We start from the raw sequence: 19346 nt of genomic DNA, 5'->3' as shown, positions 1-19346 counted from the left end.
CTTCCTTGAAGAACTCTATTAAGTTGGTAAAGTTCGATCTCCCCCGCACAAAACCATGTTGCCTATCACTGCTAAGCCCATTCTTTTCTAAATATAAATAGATCCTATTCCTCAGTACCCTCTCCAGCAACTTTCCCACCACCGATGTCAGGCTCACTGATCTGTAGTTAGCCAGAATGTCACTACTGCCCTTCTTGTACAGGGGAACAACATGAGCAACCCTCCAGTCCTCCGGCACTTCACCTGTATTTGTAGCATCTATTCAAACCTTTTTGTTCACAAGTGGTTAATCCTGCTCGAAAACAAACCAGCTTCTACTCAGATACCCAGACGAGATAATTGTTTATTAGAATCCCCTTAAATTAGGCAAAAGTGAGGACTGCAGATGCTGGAAACCAGAGTCTAGATTAGAGTGGTGCTGGAAAAGCACAGCAGGTCAGGCAGCATCCGAGGAGCTGGAAAATCAACGTTTTGGGCAAAAGCCCTTCATCAGCCCTTCCTGTTGATGTCATATACATGGACTTTAGTAATGGGGTTGATCAGGTTCTCCATGGTAGACTAATGGAGAAAGTGAAGTCATATGGTGTGCAGGGTGTTCTAGCTAGGTGGATAAAGAACTGGTTGAGCAACAGGAGACAGAGAAAAGTAATGAAGGGAGTTTCTCGAAATGGAGAAAGATGACCAGCACCATTCTAAGATAGACTCTCCTTTAAATTGTCTAACTGTGAATTCCAAACCCCTCTTGAGTTAATTGTAAAGAAATGCTGGCCTCCCGGCCTGCTCTCTCTCTCACTGCAGGCCACAGCTGTTGCTCCACCCCCCAGTGACCCTGCTACTGCCTCAACACTTGGCCTTCTCCAACCACTATGATTTCCAGGGAGAGGTCCTAGTGCTGGGTGGGTGTTCCTGGGGGCTATGGCTGGAGTTATGCCCACCTCCTCCATTCGTCTCTTCAAACACCCCTTTTTTGCACCCCACCTCTCCCAACAACCCCTGTGACTCCTCAGTGCTGTCAATGTTGAAGAAGGAATCATCCACCTTCGGGTTCAGGTTCTTGAATGGCTGCCAGTGTGCATGCACGAATGGACCAGTGATGTTATCTGCCCACAATGCAGTGTCCCAGGTGTTCTTGCTGGGCTGTGTGCCCAATGTATGCCCTCAGTGATCTATGTGGGGGTGGTATTCACTATAAACAAGACCATATTGAAGTTACATGACTTGATGCTATTTGCTTTCTAACCTGTAGCAGATGGCCTGTCAATCAAAGATTAATAGAAGTGATTTTTAAACTGCATTCCTTTTTTCTGTTTTAAAAACCTGGAGATATAAACTAAACAGGATCTTTGACACTGTTATGATGGCCATATCTGTCCTTCAAAAATGTTTACCTTGATCTCATCCATTTGTGACTCCCATATGGCAGGTTGTTATCCTTCAACCTCCTCCTACTAGAAAGAACTAGATCTGTCAGAAATCCAGGTGATTTCCATCTCTCAGCCCTTTGCATCATTTATAAAGAACTGCAAAGAGTTGTTAGTTCCACAAAAACCCAAACCACATGATAGTGTTGTGAGACCAAGAGAAAGTGCAGACTTCCCTTACCCAGTACAGTAAATAGAGAACATTTAATTACAGTAACATTGACTCCTCTGTGAATAGAAATGATTTTTTTTACTGGAGACTAGACCAGGATATGAAACAAAAGGCAGAGTTTGCCAAACAAAGAAAGACACTATATAAAGACACTATTGTTATTATTTAAGGATGTTAAGAACAGTATGCTATTGATGTAGCCTCCTTCCCTAAACCCATGTTAGCATACATTTTTTAACAAATAGCTTTAGGATAGAGGAGGAGGAGGAGGAGTAAATGATCCAGCCCCTGCTTCACAATTTGATACGATCATGGCTGATCTCATCTCAGCTTCAACTCAACTTTCCTGTCAGTTCTCCATAATCATTCAACTCCATTACTAATTAACTAACTCGAAAAGCATTTCTGAAGAAATAGTAATGTAATTATAGGTTTTTTAAAATGTTTCTGAGGGATTGTAAGTACTTTTCTTGGGACAGCTTTGAAGGCAATCCATGTAATTTGCTTTACTTTTCTTCCACTTGTAGTAGTCTTAGTGTTTAAGTCTCAGAACATGCATTCCTATGCAACTATGTTAAGAGTTTGATTTATGCACTGAATCTCTCCATTGGACTTGACAAAGAAAATGCTGAGAGGCTGTTTTCCCTTTATAGACAATCTAGAACTAGGAGTTATGGATGGGAAAAATGTTCAGCAATGTTTCTAGTGGAGCCACAGGCCAGTGTTGATTCTAGGGGCAGGCAATGCTGCATAGCTGGGAGGGGCGGTCTTATCTGAGAAGTTGTCAGCTCCACTACACAGCCCAGTCCATCACACAAGCCAATCTTCCATCCATTGACTCCATCTATACTTGCTGCCTCAGGAGAGCAGCGAACATAATCAAAATCCCCTCCCGCCCTGCTTATAGTCTCTTCCAACCTCTTCCTTTGGGCAAAAGGTACAAAAGCTTAAGCACATGTACCAACGGATTCAAGAACAGCATCTTTCTCACAATCCGACTTCTGAATGGACTTCCCAATTTTGAAATTGAGATGTTGATCTTGCTCTTTGTGCACCTTCTCTGCAGCCATAACATTGTACTCCTCACCCTATTCTATTACCCGAATGCACTATGTATGGTATGATCTGCCTGTACTACACACAAAACAAAATCTTTCACTGTACCTAGGCATGTGTGACCAGAATAGATCCAATCAAATCAAAAGCTCTAGAGAATTGAGGCAAGTCAGACTTGGGCACAGATGTTTCTCCCCATTATCTCAGGGTATGGGGTTGGCCGTTTTAAGGCTGAGATGTGCATTAATTTCTTCACTTGGTTGTTAATCTTTGGCATTCTCTACTCTGAGAGTTACGTCATGAGTATATTTGAGATAACGGCAAGATTTTTTTGAGTATCAATGGAATCAGGGTTTGAATGGAAAATTAGAGTTAATACAGAATTCTGCCAATTCTTTTTTAACTGTGAAAGAGATTTTAAGGGGAACTTCAGCTGCTCTTATTCCTTTTTCTTTTCTTCTTCTATTTCCCCTGCTATTTTATAGTAAAGTCGCTGTTGTCCCAGAGCACCATAGGGCTGCTCTCTGAGAGATGACTAATGGTGGTTTAACCTGAGGGTTGCCATGCTTTAGATGAGTGGAAGAGGTTGTGAGGCGGGGCCTTCATGATAACCTAAGCCGAATATGGGAATTGAATTTGTGCTATTGGCATCACTCGGCATCAAAAATCAGCCATCCAACCAACTGAACTGACTCCTTGGTTACAAATATGGGACAAATTGTAGTCTTTATTCATTAAATATGATAATTAGAGTGGGCTTCACTGTAGCTGCACTCTGTGAGAAGCTTAGGTTCAAGTTTCAGTATTACATGCTCAAGCTAAATTCACCTTTTTTGTCCTTCCAACTTCCCTTTGTGTGCATGACCTGTTTCTTACTTGGTGTGGTCACATTTAAGATTGCCGTAGGGCCTTATACACTAGTATCTTTAAAGGACATTGAATTGTGTGTGTTCTGTTTCCCAATTTCCACTTGGCTGTGTATTCCACAGTAATCATTAGTACTGAGGTATTCCTGTATTGTGAAAGGTACGGTCTTTCAGGTGAGATGATGTTGTCAGTGTGTCGGGTTCCTCTCATTATCTCGGCTAATGATTTGCACCAAAAGAGTACTCATTTACGCACAAATTGCATTAAAGTGACTGGACACCAAAATGGAAAGATCTGTGGGCATTATAGGTGTGAAGGTGTAATATGCAAATATTTTCTAGTATTTCTTAACTGAAGGAGTTCTCCAGATGCTTTGCATGTAAAGAATGTTTTACAATTGAGATTTGCTATTTATGCTTGAGGGAAGTTTTTTTATAAAAATGACTTGCATTTATATAATGGCTTCTGTGACCTTGGAAAATCCCAAAGTGCTTTGAAGCCGCTGAAGTGCTTTTGAAGTGCAGTACGTCCAATGCAGAATTAGGTTGAGATGAGTAGAAATAGCTGAGATAATGGAAGGTTTTCCCATTATGATCATTAAGAGAAATCATATTAATGCATAGCTTAAGAATGATAGCAACAGATAAATGTGATTTGGTTTTTAAAAAAATGTTATTTCTTCACCATTATTAGTTTCTTTTGGCACAGAATGCACAACATATGCCGATAGATTGTGATAACCCTTTCAATTCTAAACTCTTTCGTTTATTATGAAGAAGAGCAAAAGTATGAATGTAAGCTGAAGGCTTGGGTTCAGTCTCTCTCATGGGAACCTGGTTGCCAATATTCTGATGATTTCCAGGGTGACATCATTTTACTGTTTCCCTGCGTGTTGATAAATGGACTAGTAAATGTCGATATGTTCTGCATCATCCAGTACCCACTTGTGTACCTGAGAGAGGCCTGTGAGCTCAGTTATTGATTCTATCGAATTCTTAAAATTAATTAATAGAATATGTTAATGTGCACTTTACTTGCTGGACCAGCATCTGTTGCTCACTCACAGTTGCTGTTGAGGTTGGTGGTGTTTTGCTTTGTTGATGGGAAGGTTGTTTGAAGCAACAGAATGTTGTTGGGCCTGGGACAGTACCCTGAGAAGCTCCTGCAGAGATGTTGTGGACCTGAGATGACTGACCCCCAAACAACCACAACCATCTTCCTATGTGCCAGGTATGACTCCAGCCAGTGGAGCATACTCCTCTAATTCCCATTGACTCTAGATTTGTGAGGCCTTCTTGATGTCACACTTAATCAAATGCAGCATTGATATCAAGTACAGTCACTTTTACTTGACATCTCAAATTCATCTCACTCTTACATCTTTAGACCAAGACTCTGATGAGTTCTGGAGCTGAGTGACCCAAACAAGTCACATAATGTACCAGTGAGCAGGTAATTGCTAAGTAAGTCCTGCCTGATGACATTTCTGATGACACCTTCCATCACTTTAGAAGATTGAGAGTACACTGATGAGACAGTAATTGGTCATGTTTGATTTTCTTTTTTCCCTGCATTTTGTGCACAGGACATATCAGGGAATCTTCCACTTTGCCAGTGTGTGGAACAGTTTGACATAGGATTGCAAGTGCTGGAGCACACGTCTTCAGTACTATTGCTGGAATTTGTCAGAATCTAGCTTTTGCAGTATCCAGTACCTCCAACCATTTCTTGATCTCACATTGAGCAAATCAAAGTGATTAAAGGTTAGCATTGTTTTGCTGTGGACATTCAGAGGAGACTAAGATGGATCGTCCACTTGCCACTTCTGGCTGAAGATTGTTGCAAATGCTTGAGCCTTGTCACTTGTACTGATGAGCTGAGCTTCCCCAGCATTTGACAATCAGGATATTTGTGAAGTTGCCTCCTCCACTGAGTTATTTAATTGTCCACCATCAAAATGGATGCGCCAGGACTGCGAAACTTAGGGTCTCTACAGATTGGCAAGTTACAGGTAGTCCTGTGTTATAGCTACAGGTTGACCTCTCATTTTTGGGTATGCCTGCTGCTGCTAGGTTGTCCTTCTGCACACTTCATTGAATCAGGATTGATGCCTACCTTTATAGTAATGGTAGAGTGGGGAACATGCCTGGCCATGTGTTTATAGACTGGAACACAAGTGCCCAGTGGATGCCCCGTCTTATTGGGATATCAATGCAGAGAGCTCTGTGGATATTGGTGTTTTTTGCAGTGTCTTGGTGCTTTCCATACCTTGAAAGAAATTCTGGTGTTTGCATATTAATCAATTGAAACCTCGATTCTAACAGATTAGCGATTTAAGAGCCATCTAAGGTGTGCTCAATTTGTTTGCTTGATCTTTTCCTTCTAAATTCTGTGACTAAGGTCCTGCTCCCTCACTAGCACCTGACAAAAGAGCAGCATTTTAAAGCTAGTGTTTTCAGATAAACCCATTGGACTCTAACCTAGTGTCATGTGATTTTTCAGCCTGTCCAATCCAGTCCAATACCAGCACCTCCACATCATGGCTTTCCATATCTGTCCATCAGGTTTCCATGTAATAATGTGACTGGAAAAACTAGCTCATCTGCTGCTATTCATCCAGGAGAGTTGTTGTTAAACAGAGTTCAGATTGATGAATTACAAGAGGTCTCGAACTTGTGCAAAGGTCGATCCTTCCATTAAAAAATGGATATAAAACTTCAGACATTCCAGGGGAAACCACCGCTGTGTTGCTGGTGGGAAAATTTGGATTGATAGCTGCTAAATTTTGGTTGAGTTCATTTGGTTTAGCGATTTGATGTTAGACTTGTGATTTATAGAATTAAATGCCTTGCTTGATTAAAAGGTAGGGGAAATTATATAACCAGGGTATTCAAAACCGCAGTTGTAACACTCAACTGTAGACTGATGGCCATATTTAGTCCATAAGCCCTGGCAGTCTGGTTCTTGAGGCCTGGACAACTACTTTCCATTTATCTTCTGGACCAGCCTCTGGAAATGAGAAAACCAGAGAATAACAACACTTTAACATTACTCCTTCAGTACAATCTCCAGAATTGTTATCATGCAGAAGGAGGCTGTTCAACCCATTGTGTCTGCATGGGCCTTGCACTGAGCAGTGTGATTTAGACTCCTTCTCCTGCCTTTCCTGATAACTCTCAACATTGCATAATTATTTAGATAGGAACAATGTCTTTCTTGAATGCCTCAATTGAAGCTGTCTCTACATCGCGTCCTGGAAGTGCCTTCCAAACCCTAAGTACTTAGAGTCAGAGAGATATACAGCATGGAAACAGACCCTTCAGTCCAACCCGTCCATGCTGACCAGATATCCCAACCCGATCTAGTCCCACCTGCCAGCACCTGGGCCATGCCCTTCCAAACCCTTCCTATTCATATACCCATCCAAATGCCTCTTAAATGTTGCAATTTTACCAGCCTCCACCAAACTCAGTTGCTTGTGCATTGACATAGGGTTATCAGCAGAAGGGCTGATGGACTGGATTTTGAGAGGTGTTTGGATCCGAGAGCAACCAGATGTTGCTGGACTCCATGGCCATCTCTAGCCGTGCCTGTTGGCCCCAGCATGATGTTTATCATTTCTGTACTGAGATTCCACTTTGTACCTAATGTCCCCCATTTGGGTGCCGAAGTTGCTTTTGGGGCAAGCAGCAGTTGATGCTTTGATGTAGTGTGATCCAGCAGTGTTCAAGGCCATGGGTTCCAATCTCTGTTTCAGCCTTGGTTTCCTTAACAATTCAACTTGGTAATGTAGACACTTAAGCCCCTGTTGAAAAGGGAAACCATCTGCCAAAACAGAAGCTTTGCCCACAGGTTCTACCTTGCCATAAAAGCTTTATTTTAATCACTCATCATCAATTTTGGCACACTCGTTTGTTTCCTTGCTCCACATCCTGCTGCTTTCATCCTTCTTTGAAAACCTATCCCTGAAAGTCACCCAGCAGGTTGATTATTGGCTCTTTACCAGACGATAAGGCCAACATATAATGCTCCAGTTTGTCAAACATGGTGCCTTCCCTATCTCTCTGCTAGGATTTTTCCTCAGGGCCTCCAATTTGGAGTCCTGCAAGTACATCCTATTGTAGTTTGCTTTGACACTTGCTGCAATTTACTTCAGCACTTAACCTGATGGGTCATCCAGTAAGACTGGATCCACCTTGTATAATCTCTCATTCCTCAGTATGTTGTCTTTATTCTCAGTGTTAACTTGATTTGTATTCTTTTCATGTTGAGTGCAGTTGTCACTCGTGTCTTTGCACGATCCAAATGGGTTGTCCACATTTTTTTTAGATTAGATTAGATTACTTACAGTGTGGAAACAGGCCCTTCGGCCCAACAAGTCCACACCGCCCCGCCGAAGCGTAACCCACCCATACCCCTACACCTACATCTACATCTACATCTACCCCTTACCTAACACTACGGGCAATTTAGCATGGCCAATTCACCTGACCTGCACATCTTTGGACTGTGGGAGGAAACCGGAGCACCCGGAGGAAACCCACGCAGACACGGGGAGAACGTGCAAACTCCACACAGTCAGTCGCCTGAGGCGGGAATTGAACCCGGGTCTCCGGCGCTGTGAGGCAGCAGTGCTAACCACTGTGCCACCGTGCCACATCCTACGTTATGTTGCTGAGGTCATTTGTTAAATAAATTACCCAGGAGACAATGTTTTCAATACCTACTTGTGAGCCAGATTACCATTACAAATGGATTTCTCAGTGAACCTGTGAATTTCAACCTGTTTTTTTGATTGTAAATTAGTGGTTTTGATTTCCAAATTGCTGGTCTACTTGACCTAATTAACATTTTCATGTTTTCATTTTGGAAGCTGCTCATTATTGTAGTTTTGTGCCGAATCCTTTGTCTTCAGTGTTACATTGGGTATGAGAATGTAATTTTGAGATTATAAACAGACCACATCTCTGCCTTTCACACCACTGTTGCTTAGGGTTAATCACACTGATTCTTCCTTGATATTCTTTCACAATCTCTTCCAAGAAATTGCCATAATCATCAATATAGCAAGGCAGTATTTATCAGGGTTAGGTCTCTGACCCTTGCTTAAAGATGGAATCATTCTGACTGACTCTCTTCCTGTGATTTTAACTTTTCATACATGGTAGGTTTCGCAGAAGAGCCATCACATACTTCCCAATTTACATTTTTTTTAAATGTAAAGAAGCACCCAAATCAGTTCAAAAATGGATAGGTGGAAGGGATGAAGATAACACTGAGGCACTTTTTAAAAAAAAATGTTGAGTTCTTAGAAATCATTTGAAAATGGAGTGCAAAACTGCAAAGTAGAAGGTGTTGTAAAACAAGTTCAAGAATGCAGGGCCATGATGGATGCACTCTTGCCTAGCTGTTTCGAAGCAGATGTATAGCGTAGCTGCATACTGACTTTAAATTGAAATATGTTTCTCCCACAGGCAAAACTGTAATGGCTATCTTTAATATTTCCCTGTTTCAAGGTTGTTGTTGTTTCAAACTGTACAGAACTTGATCAGTTATCATTACAGGCTTTCAAACGTCAATAATTGCATGAGTGTCATTTACCTAAGCAACATTAATTCCTTGAAAGTGGAGTTGCAGGTGAACAGGGTAGTGAAGAAGACATTTGGTACACTTGCCTTTATTGATCAGTGCATTGAATATAGGAATTAGGATTGCATGCTGTGGCTGTACAGGATGTTGGTTTGATTACCATTGGGATACTGCATACAATTCTGGTCTCCCTGCTATAAGAAAGTTGGTGTGAAACTTGAAAGGATTCAGACCACATTTATAGTGGATGTTGCCAGGGTTGGAGGATTTGAGGTATAGGCTGGGGCTGGTTTCCCTTCAGCGTCAGAGGCTGACCTTCTAGAGATTTATAAAACCATGAGGGGCATAGGGTGAATAGCTAAGGTCTTTTCCTCAGGGTAGGAGAGTCCACAACTAGAGGGCATAGTTTTAAGGTGAGAGGGAAAAGATTTAAGAGTCCAAAGGGGCAACTTTTTCACGCATAAGGTGCTGCATGTATGGAATGAGCTGACAGAGGAAGTGGTGGAGGCTGGAACAATTATGATATTTAAAAGGCATCTGGATGGGTATATGTATAGGAAAGGTTTAGAGGGATATGGGCCACATGCTGACAAATGGGACTAGGTTAATTTAGAATATCTGGTCAACATGAACTGAAAGATTTGTTTCCATGCCTTACATCTCTATGATTCTATTGTACCTGGATGTTGTGGTCCTAAAGTGGCAGATGAAATAAACTTTGTTAACATGCTAAAACAAGGCTGACAGTTACATAGCTGTATCAGCAAGCTTTAGTTGCCATGGTTTGTTGTGCAGGGCAGCTGTTTGACAACACTAACAAAAGCCTGGTCAATTCTTCAGTCGATAAAAGAAAATAGCAAAGACCACTTAGGATGGATTCTGTATTTAAAAATCAACCACTGAATTTATTTAGCAATTATAATGCAGTGTTTAAGTAGCTCTTTAGGATTCTTTCTTAGATTGAAATCTTGCAGATCTAAAGGGCCAACACTCTAACATGATTATAATGTTTTCTACCTGTTGCTGATATACAATTGAAACAATCATAATTGTTTAATAATGATTGCAATCTGTGCTTCTATATTGTATTTACTTGTCTTCTGCTTCCACGATCTGTTCTTAATTTCTAACCTCTGACAGACTTTGGGCTAGTTCGCAGAGTTTTGCAAAAGCTTTTGAGTTGTCTTTTTTTTAAAAAAAGTGTTAAAAAGGAGCTCAAGATGACAAATTCCCTCCACTGCAAAACTACTGTCTTTCATCTAGTGCTGTGTTCTCTCTCAGCTTCCTATCAGTTATTCTGTTAAAGGATCATGTGATTTTTTTTTTGTCTCCACTGACTACAAATCAGAGGTCTATAGCTTGTTTGTGACCCTATGTTACGTCTGTCAACTTGGCTGTGTGAAACAGTGACTTACTGTAATGGGTTAAAAATCACACAACACCAGGTTATAGTCCAGCAGGTTTAATTGGAAGCACACTAGCTTTCGGAGCGACGCTCCTTCATCAGGTGATTGTGGAGGGCTCGATCGTAACACAGAATTTATAGCAAAAATTTGCAGTGTTATGATCGAGCCCTCCACAATCACCTGATGGAGCGTCACTCCGAAAGCTAGTGTGCTTCCAATTAAACCTGTTGGACTATAACCTGGTGTTGTGTGATTTTAAACTTTGTACACCCCAGTCCAACACCGGCATCTCCGAATCATGATTACTGGAATGGTTGTGTGATGAATTGAGTCACTTTCCTCATTGGGTTTCCTCTGGTTCCTGAATTCAGTGGCATTGTTCTGCTTCTCTGCAAGAGGCTGTTTCATATGAGGAAGGAAATGTGTTTGTGATATAACTAACTGTCTTTGTACAGAAGGAAAATGTCAAAAGTGTAAGCTTTTCTTCCAAAATAAAATAGTGTTCAAAGGTCATAAGAAAAATAATGCTTAACACGTCTGAGGTCAAATGAATAGGTGAAAACAACTCTATTTGAATAATCCTTTACAGTGTAACTGTTAGGTAAGCCTTTCTCTCTTCAATCACTTTGAACTGGTACAGCAATCTAATCACTAAAGTGTGATAAATCTGGAGACATTGATAAGGAAATTTAAAGGAATATAAATTTCAAGCAGCATCCTAGCTTTAATGATCTCTGTAGAGGTTCACTGCATACAGTATGAACTGCTTTATAATTGGGCATGACCTGTTAACATAGATGCAATCTTTGTATATTCAGGATACCTTTTTTTTGCCAGTGTCGGGCAGTTTTAAAATGTCTCACAGGATTTTCAGATAATAGAATGGTGTTTTCCTGTTTGTACGACTGACCGTGTTCTTGCATAGTGCACTTAGGTTGCAATATCAGATTTTCTGTTCCTATTTGTTTTCTATGTGTAAATTGTCTGCTGTATTTGCCTTCATAATAGCAGTTCTGTGCTTTAAAACAAATTAGTTGTGAGGCACTTTGCAATGACCGATTGTTGCCAGGGTTGGAGGGTTTGAGCTATGGGGAGAGATTGAATAGGCTAGGGCTGTTTTCCCTGGTGCGTCGGAGGCGGAGGGGTGAGCTTATAGAGGTTTGTAAAATCATGAGGGGCCTGGATCGGATAAATAGACAAGGTCTTCTCCCCAAGGTGGGGGAGTTCACAACTAGAGGGCACAGGTTTAGGGTGAGAGGGGAAAGATATAAAAGAGACCTAAGGGGGAACTTTTTCACGCAGAGGGTGGTACATGTATGGAATAAGCTGCCAGAGGAATTGGTGGAGGCTGGTACAATTGCAACATTTAAAAGGCATTTGGATGGGTATATGAATAGGAAGGGTTTGGAGGGATATGGGCCAGGTGGGCGTGGATGAGTTGGACTGAAGGGTCTGTTTCCATGCTGTACATCTCTATGACTTGAAGGACAGAACAAGCTGTAAATGTACATTCTCTTGCTTTTAGCAATATCTTACTGTATTGAATCTGCTTTACACCTGCCTGTGCCTGATGTGCAGTGGGAGTTCCTAATTGCTGTATGGTAAACCATATACCTGTTCACTCATAATAGAAACAACTAAGATGGGTTTGTTCAATATATCACTTCAGCTGGATGTAAACTTTTGCTATAAATTCTGAATTATGGTCCTGCTTCACAACCACTAAGCAGTGCTTCGAAAGCTAGTGCCTCCAAATAAACTTGTTGGACTATAACCTGGTGTCGTGTGATTTTTCTGATGAAGGGCTTATGCCTGATACATCGATTCTTCTGCTGCTCAGATGCTGCTTGACCTGCTGTGCTTTTCCAGCCCCACGCTCTTGACGTTGTGTGATTTTTTTTTAAACTAAGATAGCTAAGTATATGAGAACAGCTAAAGCATTTTGCATTGTGTGAAAGTATGCCCAAGGTATAACATCCTATGCCTTAACTAGTTTTGCTTTAAGGTTTTGTTTCTATCTGCCTAAATCCAGGTGGAACTATTGTTTACAAATGAACAGCTTTATCATGAAGTGTTCATGGATCTGATGACTAATTACTTAGATTCTACTGTAATTTGTTAAAACAGAAGTAAAAAGTTTATTTCTGATGTTTCCCTGTATACAATACTTGAATTCATTCACAGGATGAGGGTGTTGCCAGCATTTATTATTCATCCCTATTTGCTCAGAGGGCAGTTGAAAGTCACGTTGCTGTGGGTCTGGAGTCACATGTAAGCCAAGTAGTGAACCAGATAGGTTTTTCCTGACAATCTGCAATGGATTCATGGTCCTTATTAGACTCTTAATTCCATTATTTTATCAAATTCAAATTCCACCATCAGCTGTAGTAGGATTTGAACCTGGGTTTCTGGATTTAAATTTCCCCTTTTGTAATGCTGCATCAGCCATATGCTGAAAATCTCTTGGTTTTACAACCTCTCCCTCTATTAAACAAAATGCATTCCTGATTTCGTCACAGTTTTTCCTGGTAAAAAGCTTTATGCACAAGCCACTGATGAAATAGTTGAGGGAATAGAGCCAAATTTCTGTGACTGGGTGAGTCCACAATACAAAAATGTCCATAATTACTTCAAGTTGTAAAACTTGGCAGCCTCGTTTACATTAACCCATGAGGATAACTGATGTGGGAAATGGAAAATATGATCTGTGGTGAAGGAGGTTGTGGCAGTGTGACAAGAAATTTATTTGGCTCGCCATACCTGATCTGGAAGCACTTGATGCAGTTTGATGTGCATTTTGTTCACCTTTACTGACCTTCCATAGCCTAGTGAACTTTCATCAAAGATACTTGAGCAAGGAAAGGAAACTGCTCCTGTTTTCAAATTTTTTAATTGGAAGATTTTGCTTGCTGTTTTTGTTTTTGTTCATTGCTTTTTAAGATCCTCCTTTTTAAGATCCTCCTTTTTCAAGGCGACTATTGCTTCCTCATCCCCACCAAAGATGATTTATCTTTTTTTTTTCCTTACTCTTGCTGCAGTAAGCATCGAGAGGGGACAGCAGTCTGTCCAATCTCTTATCTCGTATGTGAACTTCAGAGGAGTTTACTTAACAGCTTCGTCAGTTTTAATCCTCCTATTGAGGATTGGATCCGCATGCATATTTTTATCAGAGGATTATGTAGTATTGATAGGAATGCTTGGAAATCCTAGCAATTTGTTTGCCAGGATGGCTAGTCACTGAACATTGAGACAAGAGGCTGTCAATATACTTTTAAAAGTTTATTGCGCACCAAACGTTGGTGGGGGAACGGGGTAGAATTATTTCGCACTACAAAGGAATTATTTGAAATATTATAACATTTCCACGCTTTTATGCTCAGTTGGCATGAATAAATTGTTTTCTTTTTGATACATTTCTCCATTCATTGAATGTTACTTCTTTAGCTACTGTCACTTCCTAAGGCTGTGAAACATCAAACGCAGCTCACAATCATTAATTAATTTACTCTGCCATGCATTCTGGTTCTGGACCTTTACTCTTACTGACATTAAATCACTCTAAGTATTTTCTTTTGCCTTGACTGTTTTGGAGACTGCTGATCTTCTCTGATACTGGTGCAGGCTTTTTTTCCTCTCCGAGTAATGTGCTTCTCTCTCTGAAAGAAACCTGCACGCTCTCATAATCTCCTGGGGGGGAAAACCCCAAAGATCTATAGATGCTGAAAGTCAGGGGGGAAAAAAAACAGGAATTTCTGGAAAACCTCAGCGGGTCTGGCAGCATCTATTTCGGGTCCAGTGACCCTCCTCGAGAACTGCACGAAATCTTCTGGTTGGTTCTCTTTTTTAAATAACTTTTATTTTCTGTCTCCTCCTCAGACACCTTCCCTAATTATTTGCCCTTCACTATAAAGCACCGAACTACTCTGCTCAAAAGTTCCAATTTTCCAGAGATCCTTTACCACACTCTGAACCCAAAATGAAACCAAAACTTGATTTAACCCATAGAATGCTAATCAAACGTAATGTTGTATATGATTCTGTTCATTCTCAAACTCCATTTTCCTAATAATTATGCATTAGGAACCTTAACTGCTAATGAAACTTGAGGTTCACTGGTAGAGTGAAATAAGAGAGTGGAAGGGGGATGTGCAGCAAGCATACCAACAAAGTTCTTTCAAGATCAATCCTGCACAATAACTATCAATTTTTGATAATACTTTTCTTCAGTAATAGAAATAAATTTCAAAGCTTTGCTCTTAATGCTGTAAATTGCCCAGAGAGAATTGAAAGTGGATTTCAGACTGTCCTGCTCCTGTCCTGTCACTTCTACATCAGGGAAAGTCCCACACCTTTTTTAATCATGTGGCACAAATGGGTTTGACTAATACGAAGAGTCATCAGACAAATAGTTCTTGCATTGCCACACATGCACAACGTAAATGCTCAGTAATAGGCTGTGTATTAAGTTTTACACAGAAGAAATTTACGTAGCAAAGATATTCAAAACCAAATTTATGCTATCTTGCGGAGGTGCTCGTGTTGGAATGAGGTGGCAAGTTCAGAAACCGACAACACCTGGTAATAGTCCAACAGGTTTATTTGAAATCACAAGCTTTCGGGCAACTGTGCAAACACACTGGGCAACTGTGTCTGTGTGGGTTTCCTCCGGGTGTCCCGGTTTCTTCCCACAGTCCAAAAATGTGCAGGTTAGGTGGATTGATACTAAATTGCCCCTAGTGTCCAGGGATGTGTAGGTTAGGTGCATTAGCCATTGGGTTACAGGGATAAGGGTGGTACGGTGTGTCTGGGTGGGCTACTCTTCGAGGGTCAGTGTGTACTCATTTGGCCAAATGGCCTGCTTCTACACTAGCAGTTCTATGATATCGCCAAAATACTGGGATTTCCTGTTCTAAATTGAGATTTGGTTATTATCTACTATTTCTCAATAAAAATGATCTGTAAACAGACTTTGAACTTAACATTCACGACGTATGCGTGATTAACTCCGGGAAATAAAATTGTTAAATGGAGCTCGATGACATCTCTTTTTTTTAAATTCATTATGAAAATTACAAATCACTGCATCATTAATTTGATTTTACAAATCTTCAGGTTTTTTTGTTAGTTCCTTGTTATTCCAGTTTCTAGTCATTTTTGTGTATCCTGATGGTGTATTTGGGAAGGAGTGACAAGCTAACAGTAAGTTCTCACTGTCAGTCCAATAGCGTGATTCAGCTGTTAGGAGATTAGTGAGGTCATGAGACAGGGAGCACAATGAAATGAAGGTTCCTTCTTTTATCATGATTTGGAGACCTCCCCGCCCTGTTCAGCTGACAGTCAGACACAGTTGGCAGAGAAAACAAATGTGTTTGTAAACTTGCTGTGGTGATCCTAAGCGTTGTGCAATGTTCCAAGTTACTAATGCTAATGGCAGCTGCATTGTTTTAACTCTAATCATTTAAACTGTTCACATGCGTGATGACTGTTATGGTCAGAAGATCCATATTTCTGCAAATTGACTCAATAACAGTTATAGTAGTGTATAACTCTGTGAGAAGACTGAAAGTTAGTACCCTACTACAGTTAGTGCTCCTGGAGTCCCTGGCTGGTGGGGTGAGGTGGGAGGGCTGAGAATCTGGAAATCCCAATGTCCCAGGGAGGCCCTGCTCCTGTGCATCCAAAAATATTTTTTCTGACATTTTGTCTTTGTTTCTATACAACATGGAAATAGACCCTTCGGTCCAACCAGTCTATGCCAACCATAACCTCCTATTCTGCCTGGGCAGCCTACAGCCCAGAGGACTCGACATTTGAGTTCTCCTATTTCACATAACATCTCTTCCCCATCCTCAACTCCCTTCCCAACCCCTCCGCCTCCCTTCCACTGCTCCCTGCCACCAATCAGATTCATTCCTCCTATTGACCAATCTGCAGCTCCCCCTACACCAACCCCCCGCCCTGAAGAAGGGTTATACCCGAAACATCGACTTCTGTACCTCCTGATGCTGCCTGGCCTGCTGTGTTCTTCCAACCTCCTGCCTGTGTAGCCCAAACTAAACCAATCCCACTTGTTTAGGCAAGGCTTAGAGGGATATAGGCTATCATGAATTTACCCTAATGTCTTTTAAATGTTGTAACTTTATCTGCATCAACCACTACTTCTGTCATCAACAAAATGTAAACAAATTGTTGAAATCTGTTGTGTCTGCATAAACGTGGTGTCACTATGTTTTTGAGAATGATCATGACCTGGTTGGTTCATGCTGGTGACTAGGTATTATAATTATGAAAGATTCTTCATATATATAATTCTGTCATTGTCTAAGTTTACACTGCAGCATTATGATTTAAATAACAAAGTGATTTCGATTGGGAATCTGGACAGAGTTAAGACAAGTCAAACTTACACTACAGCTTACACTATCGACCAGGCGAACACTGAAGCTGTACTGTGTATGTACCTAGATTATAACAGCTCCAATAGATTGGGTGCTTCAGTAGATGCAAGAAACACAGGGGTTAGACATAAATGCTGCCTTACCCAACTTTGTGCAGAGTCCAAATTATTGTAATGATTTAGAAAGCATTGGATTGTATCATCATCATCATCTTATCCCCATTTTTGTACTTGATGCTGTCCGGAGTCTTCCCAAGTGTAGACTGGGGTAGAACAGAGGAACTCCCAGTCACTGCCACAATCGTCCATGATTTCAGTGCACCACTTTGCACCATAAGGGAAGATGTGAATTGGACTCTAGTTGTATAATGAAAGCAAAGAATTGCATTTCCATAGTATCTGCAACGTCTATGATATCTCAAAGCACTTTGTAATCAAAGAGAGAATTTTGAAGTGCGGTTAGTTATAATGCTGTAAATGTGGCAGTCAATTTCCCAATGCAAATTCCCACAAACCATAATATGGTTGTGAAAACTACTCCATAGGGGATGGTTATTTGGATATCAAATCTCAGCTACTTAGGTATTGGGTCTTTTTGCTTTCCAATTGATTGTAGGAAAGCAGCGATCCATTGAGAGTGAACCTATGGAAAGCAACTGGCAGGATGGAGTCCCTAGCCAAGTATTCCGGTCCCATGCAGACCAACTGGGAGGTGTGTTCCATGGGAATCAGTGCTGGGTCCACTGTTGTTTGTCATTTATATAAACTACTTTGGATGGGAATATAGAGGGCATGGTTAGTAAATTTGCAGATGATACCAAAATTAGTGGTTTAGTGGACAGTACAGGAGGTTATCGAAGGGCACAACAGGATCTTGATCAATTTGGTCAGTTGGCTAAGAACTGATAGGTGGAGTTTTAATTTAGATAAATGAAAGGTATTGCATTTTGGAAAAACAAATAAGGGCAGAATTTATACAAATAAAAGGAGGGCCTTGGGTAATGTTGTAGAATAGAGACCTGGGGTTTCAAGTGCATATTCTTTTTGAAGTTTGCATCACCGGTTAGACATGGTAGTTAAGAAGGTGTTTAGCACACTTGCCTTCATTGCTCAGACCTTTTTGAGTATAGCAGTTGGGAAGTCATGTTGAGGTTATACAGGATGTTGGTGAGGCCTTTTCTGGAATACTGTGTCCAGTTCCGGTCACCCTGTTACAGGAAGGATATGATTAAGCTGGAGAGGGATCAGAAAAAAATCATGAGGATGTTGCCAGGAATGGAGGGCTTGAGTTTTATGGAGAGGCTGGATTAGCTGGGACTTTTTCATTTGGAGCATAGGAGGGTGAGGGGTTACCTTGATTGAGGTTTATAAAATCATGATTGGTATAGATAAGGTGAATGGCAGGCATCTCTCCCCAAAAATGAGGGATTTCAAGACTTGGCATTTTTTTGAAGGTGAGCGAAGAAAGATTTTTAAAAAGAATAGGAGGGGCAATTTTTTTTACACCAAATTAGAATACCCTTTAATGTCATGTGGTAGTTCGTGAGTGGAATGAACTGCCGAAGGAAGTGATGGATGTGGGTGCAATTACAACATTTAAAGGACATTTGGATAAGAATATGAATAAGAAATGTTTGGAGTGATATGGACCAAGTGCAGGCGGGTGGTACTAGGGGTTTCAACATGATATCCCCAGAACACTAGCCTGGGGTTCTGTGTTAAGAGGTCAGTGATGTTACCAATACGTCATTGTCTCCCACATCACCGAGAAGGATGTTTTTGTGGACTAATGGCTGCAGCATTGGGCTAGTGTTAAGAGGAAATCTCCGGAAACAGATTTAATTGCAGTTGGCAACCCTTATGTTAAATATAGCAGAAAGCAGAGGCAACCCTGTCTGAACTCATGCTCATGTTAGACCTGTAGATAGCAGCCTTAACTAAATTCAGGATCGAATGTACCAGGAGGTCCTTTAATCCATTCATCCTGAAGAAAGGAACTAATATACATTTTAAAAACTGTATGTTAACCACATTTGCCTTTTTCAGATTATCATCTATTGAATATTTATTTTTAAAAAATGGATCTTGAGATGGCAAGTTGACATAAAATGAGTTGTCTTGGTATGTCCAATTAATTTACTGGGTGATTTATTTAGAATATTAGTGCACTGATCGATGACTTTTTGTAATAACATTGAATTCTGGGAGTAATTAATGCTGTTGATCGAGAGAAGAATTGAGTCATCGGTGCAAGTGATAATTTCATTAGATCTCTGCTCCTCCACTATTGAGTGGCCAGTAAGTCAAGCCAAGATCCATTAAAACAAAAGATTTGTATGGTGATTGACTGACTGCTTTGAGGAAATTATTGAGTGTCTAATGCTAGTACAGTATCCCATGTGGCAATATAGTAGATGTTGCTAGTGGGAGCAAAAGAA

At 40.7% G+C, this 19346-nt stretch overlaps 1 protein-coding gene across 2 annotated transcripts in view; it reads left to right on the top strand.

Moving 5' to 3' along the window:
* The window catches only part of shisa10.1 (shisa family member 10, tandem duplicate 1), a 77193-nt gene that overhangs the window by 38792 nt on the left and 19055 nt on the right, over window positions 1-19346 (top strand). The gene's annotated exons all lie outside the window — the stretch shown is intronic.

Source organism: Chiloscyllium punctatum, chromosome 12, assembly GCF_047496795.1.
Source record: "Chiloscyllium punctatum isolate Juve2018m chromosome 12, sChiPun1.3, whole genome shotgun sequence".
NCBI classification, from domain to species: domain Eukaryota; kingdom Metazoa; phylum Chordata; class Chondrichthyes; order Orectolobiformes; family Hemiscylliidae; genus Chiloscyllium; species Chiloscyllium punctatum.
The sequence above is the reverse complement of the archived record's forward strand: the minus strand, read 5'-3'. Positions and strand labels throughout refer to the sequence as shown.